Source organism: Rhododendron vialii, chromosome 13a, assembly GCF_030253575.1.
Source record: "Rhododendron vialii isolate Sample 1 chromosome 13a, ASM3025357v1".
Lineage (NCBI taxonomy): Eukaryota > Viridiplantae > Streptophyta > Magnoliopsida > Ericales > Ericaceae > Rhododendron > Rhododendron vialii.
Genome location: NC_080569.1, coordinates 16771895 through 16778235, shown reverse-complemented (window position 1 = coordinate 16778235; position 6341 = coordinate 16771895). Strand labels below are relative to the sequence as shown.

Sequence of the window (6341 nt, the reverse complement as noted above, 5' to 3'; positions counted from 1 at the left end):
AGACCTCGTTGAACTTTCCGCTCTGACGATGCTTGCTAGCCACGGCCGAGAAGCTGTAGGGTGGGCTTTGGTCACGTGCTCAAGTCGCTTAAAAACAGGGCGAAATTCGGACACCGTTGGTTCAGTAGTTGGTGCGGGGTGTGACTTCCTTCCTCGCTTGTGTGCCTTTCTATAAGCCTCATCTATAAACATAAAAGTGGCCAACTTCACTTTTTCTTCTTCCAAACATTCCATCACTTCAAAAAATTTCTCCATCTCAAGGGTCCATGATTGTGCAACCAATGGGTCTTGTTTCCCATAAAAAGTTGGTGGCGTGAGCTTTTGAAGCTGTTCAATGTATGATCTTGTTTGAGGAACTTGTGGGTGATGATAATTGTTGTTTTTTATCACTTCCATCAACCATTCTAACACTTTTTCCATTGTCGAAGATGCGGAGGTGGCTTCACTCATGCTAAAATATTATACAAACAAAATTACATGCAAAACATTTTTCTTTTTTATTTTAACAAACAAACATATTATGCAATAACATATACCAAATCGCCACACATTCTTACACATTTGAGCATGTATACTGTAACGCCCCCAATTTTGGGTACGTTAAATAAGACATTTTATTACAAAAATAAAGTGAGTCTGGCTCATTATTACATCACAAAGTCTTACAAGAGTACAATTATTCAACAAGGGAGGGAACTAGGGTTCCTAACTACTGCTCTGCTTCTTCCTCCATCCGGGCTGGTTCTTCGGCTCCAAAGGCCTCCAAGGTGTAGAGTTCACCCTGTTCATCTATGAGGTCTGACATATTATACCGGCGTCACCACCAATATAATATGTCAGGGTCACCAAAAAGGCAACACCGTGAGCTACAGCGCTCAATAGAATAAGCCATACCCTCTAACCCTTAACTTACAAACAATACATCATAAAGTCAACAATTTCCACATAACACATGCTAATCTAGCCAAAATAATTAACAATGACACATCCGCATTCGATGTTCAATCATCGTTGGTGTCCAAGAGTTATGAGTTTCTCCTACGCGACATCTCGTAAGTCATGTCGCGTTTTCCTCATTTCATAACCCATTCGTTATTTCAAAAACTCATTTTTAACACACCCAACCTTGGTTCCGCCGTTCCGAGTTCCCAAGTATCCTCACAATGGTTCCGCCGTCCCGGGTTCCCATTGGCACACTTTGCATTGGCTCCTCTCCGCCGATAACCAAGCCACACACCCAACCTTGGTTCCGCCGTTCCGGTCTCCCGAGTATCCTCACAATGGTTCTGCCGTCCTAGGTTCTTATTGGCACACAAAACACACACCACACAATGGGCTACCACGTCCGGCCACATTGCGGTTTCCAAAACATTTCATCCTTTTCAAAACACGTCTTTTCATTAACCACACCCTAGGTGTCATGTTTCTAACTTTCTCGATTTTCGTGTCTCATTTTCATGCATTGACTCCGCGGTAGAACTTCACATGTAATCATAAATCATTCATTGAAATCTAACAAGATCATCCAACTCCATATTATATCACAAGTAATACAAGTAATTCATAACTCGAATGCTCTTCGAATCAAATGGTAAAGCTTACATTTTCGAAAATCGTTCATTCCTCCTTTTTGGAAAGTTCTAAACAACATATGTTTATTCAAAGTAACAAGTTGATTATCTCAACATGCTCATGCTTCCATTAGCGATAGTACGTTGGTATTCTAAACATTACAAGCAATAGATAACCTTATCTACTAGAGAAAATAGTTAGGGATGTTCTAGTTATAAGAGTATCCTACATTATACTTGGGATGGAGGATAAGGAGATCCTACCTTTCTTCTTAGCGGTAGTGCGGCTACGTTGACAATCGAGCGGAGTAACTTCCTACGGTAGGCTTCCGGTAGTTTCGAAAGAGAAAGGTTTCTCTTGAAACTAGATCTTGACTACTACCACTACTACTTTTGGATCGAGAGGGTGGTCGGGTGGCGGTTTAGGACGAGTTTCTTTAAGAACACAAGAAGAACTAAGCAAGAACAAAGGAAGAATACAAGTTTTTCTAGAGAGAGAACTTGCTAGGTGAAGGTGTGAGTTGAATGGCATGAGGATGGCTTTATTTATAGCCAAAACCTTGGCTCTCTCTCCCTCTCACAAGGCCGGCCCCCCTCTCTCTCTCCATATCTCATCTTTTCTTGATTGAAAGCTTGATAGGTTAGGCTATGGATTGCTTGTACAACTTCTACCTAGTTTTAGGCATGCAAGGCTAAATTTTTGTACCTTGGATTGGATTATGGAAGATTTGGTGGAGGGAAGGAGGGTTTGTACAAGATTTGGTGTTTAAACAAACATAAAAGGACATTTGAGAGATAGATTTTTGGCAAGGAAGAATATACAACCATGGATTTGAAAGAATGCAAAAAGATCATGGTGATCAAGTCATAGTACAACAAAATCTCCCTCCCTTCTTTTCTCTCTCTCTCTCTCTCCCTCTCTCTCTCCCTCTTTCTCTCTCCTAGTACTAGTATACACACACACACACACACACACACACACACACACACACATATATAAGTATGGCTAAGGGTACAAAGTACTAGATTTCCAAATCTAACATTCCATTAAAGAATTCCAATTAGGCACATGTTCCATTAAACTAATAGATTATGTACTTTAGGAAATCTAGGCTTTTATATAATATGATACATAAGTACACATGTCCATATATTTAAATATATAAATAAGCACCAAGTATCTAATAGAATATAAGGCTAGGATTTCCTTGTTATTATAATACATGGAGTACTTGTACTTAAGAATTATTAAAGTACTTTAGAAATTTAGGGATTAGATTTACCCTTATATTTTAATGTATATGCACATGGGAAATCCAAAACTTGATTATTTAATAAAAACCTTGTACCTTGTTGGAAGATTAGTGCTATTATCCAATGGATAACAATTCCCCTAGTAGTTATTATCCAATGGGCAATAGTTTTTCTAGCGGTTAATAACCAATGGATAATGGGATGGGATGATATCTAATATATAAACAATGCATATTTGTCCTTTGCACATGTGAATATACACCAATATTTTACTATATCTTTGTACTAATCAAATATTCTAATGGAAGGCCTATTGTCCAATGGACAAAGATTATCCTAACATTTATTGACCAATGGGTAATGGTTCAACTAATAACTAAATGGATTGGTAGTTAGGTCTCTCTAACTAATTTGGTTAGAAGCTAACTATACTAGCCAAGAGATACAATCTAAGTATGACGGATTAACAGAGATCAACGAAAAAATTAATAAGCCATTCAAGAGGAAATTTAAGAAATTGAATAAACAACGAGATTTTTATTCACTAAAAATCGGAGTTGTTCCATATACAAAAAAAGCTAATATACGCATCAACAATACTTATTCAATAAAATTTGTGCATGCATGAATGCATTGTTAAACATGATTCTAACTCATATGAACTTAGGTCAGGACTAACGCGTACTCTGATACCAGTCTGTCACGACCCGCTATCCTTAGACCCTTTAAAAGGGAATCACGGCCCGTGACCAGCCAACAAGGTCTTCTTACATAATCAAATGGGCTCAAGATAAAGTGCTCTAAATAAAAAAAAATTATGAACATTTGCGGAAGCGATTAAGAAAACTTCAGTTAAATTTATGGGGTCTATTAATAAAAATAACCATAAACAAGTTTAAGCAAAATGAGCACAACCCATTTGGTAAATAGTGTCCATGCATCAAAACTCTACATGAAACCATAAATACATTGACATGAACATCCATAACCTTTCCCTAACATGTATTCCTTAATCACATATGTCACTTTGCAAAAATAGACACATCTTTATCCATAAAAGATACAAGTACTGTAACGCCCCGATTTTTGGGAACGTTAAATAAACATTTTATTGATAAAACCAAATGGAGTCTTGCTCGTTATTACAACAAAACTCCCACAAGAGTTTAATATTTACACAAATGAAGGGGTTCTAGGGTTCCTAACTACAGCTCCACCTGCTCCTCCATCCTAGCCAGCTTCAAAAGCCTCCAAGGTGTACTGTTCATCTCGATAGTCTACAAGGTCTGACACATTATACTAGCGTCGCCACCAATATAATATGTCAGGGTCACCAAAGATAACACCGTGAGCTACAAAAGCTCAGCAGAACAATCCCATACCCGCTAACCCATAACTTACAAACAATAATTCATATACAACAGACAGTAACAACAACACATCCACATTCGCTATTCAAACTATCGTTGGTGTCCATGATTTTCTGAGTTTCTCCTATGCGACTCATCGTAGGCCGTGTCACCATTTTTCATATACCGATCAACATTTCCAAAATCATTTTTCAACACACCCAACCTCGGTTCCGCCGTTCCGGGTTCCGGAGTATCCTCACAATGATTCCGCCGCACCGGGTTCTCATTGGCAAACAAAACTTGCATTGGCTCCTCTCCGCGGATAACCAAGCCACATTACCAATGAAGCTACCACGTCCGGCTCCATTGGCAATCTTCACAATGGGCTACCAAGTCCGGCCGCATTATGGTTTTCACAATCCACGCAATGGGCTACCAAGTCCGGCCACATTGCGAGTTTTCATTCACACAACGGGCTACCAAGTCCGGCCACATTGAGGTTTTCACAATCCACACGATGGCCTACCAAGTCCGGCCACATCGCGGGTTTTCATACACACAATGGGCTACCAAGTCCGGCCACATTGCGGTTTCAAAACACATCTCATCATTATCCACACCCTAGGTGCCATGTTTCTACTTCCTTGATTTTCGTGTCTCGTTTTCATGCATTGACTCCGCGGTAGGACTTTTCACATACATAAATCATTCATTGAAATCTTGAAACTCAACTAGCAAGATCATCCAAATCTATATTAGTAATCATGCTCATAACCATCCTAAAGATCAAAATACGAATACTTCTAAACAAGCGATAAGTTTCTATTTTTTGAAAACCGTCCTTTCTTCTTTTGTGGAAAGTTCTAAACAACATATGTTTATTGAGGTAAAAGCTCCTTACTCAACACGTTCATACCATCATTAGCAAAACGCATTAATTTACCATCATGTCTTCTAAACATAATAATCGATAGATAACCTTATCTACTTAAAAATACTTCAAGTTATACTTTGAACTAAAGAGTAAAGACATCTTATTTTTCAACATACGGTTCTACACTATATTGGGGTTTAGTGGACAAGGGACTCTACCTTACTTCTTGGCGGTAGGGCGGCTACGGAAAGTACGTCGGTGATCGAGCGGAGTAACTTCCTACGGAATGCTTATGGTAGCTTCGAAAGAGAAAGGTTTCTCTTGAAACTAGATCTTGACTACTACTACTACTACTTTTGGATCGAGAGGGTGGTCGGGTGGCGGTTTAGGACGAGTTTCTTGAAGAACGCAAGAAGAACTTCAAGAACAAGAAGAACTAAGCAAGAACAAAGGAAGAATACAAGTTCTTTCTAGAGAGAGAAGTTGCTAGGTGAAGGTGTGAGTTGAATGCTTGGAAAAAGGTCCTATTTATAGCCAAATTTCTCCCTCTCTCTCTTCCCATGGCCGGCCCTTCTCTCTCTCTCTATATCTTGGATTTTCTCTTTTTTTATTCAACTTGTCAAGCTTCCTTTGAAAGATCAAGGCCAAGTTCTAGGCTTGCATGGCTAGATTTTGGTACTTTGGATTTGATTTTGGAAGATTTTGTGGAGGAAAGGAGGGGTTGTACAAGATTTGGTGTTTAAACAAACATAAAAGGACAATGGGAGATAGATTTGCTAGGAAGGTAAATAACCATACATATGGAAAAGATCATGGAAGATCAATGTCAAGGTACAACCAAATCTGTCTTTCTCTTCCTTCCTCTCTCTCTCTCTCTCGGCCTCTCCCCCTCTCTCTCTCACGGCTCTCTCTCTCTCTCTCTCTCTCTCTCTCTCTCTCTCTCTCTCTCTCTCTCTCTCTCTCTCTGTCTCTCTCTCTCCCCTAGTACAAGTATATATATATATATATAAATAAGTTCAAGTACACAAATATATATATATATATATATATGTACTATGCAATCTATGAAGATTTCCAAATCAAAATAAAAAAATTATAAGATCAAAATTTCCTATTAAACTAATCCAATTTGGCACATGTCTCCCATTAAAATAATAACCTAGTGTACCTAGGAAATCTTAGGGAAATATATTAAGTACATACATATATGTATATAAGTATGGCTAAGGGTACAAAGTACTAGATTTCCAAATCCAATATCCCATTAAATAATTTCAATTAGACACATGT

The 6341-nt window shown here is 38.5% G+C and overlaps 1 long non-coding RNA gene across 1 annotated transcript; it reads right to left on the bottom strand.

The window, feature by feature from the left end:
- Positions 1-508: 508 nt before the first annotated feature.
- Positions 509-3889, bottom strand: LOC131313031 (uncharacterized). The gene is made up of 2 exons (XR_009196056.1): positions 3396-3889; positions 509-574 (listed from the first exon to the last, which is right to left on the bottom strand). It is a non-coding gene; the product is annotated as an uncharacterized LOC131313031 (long non-coding RNA).
- Between the last annotated feature and the right edge of the window lie 2452 nt (positions 3890-6341).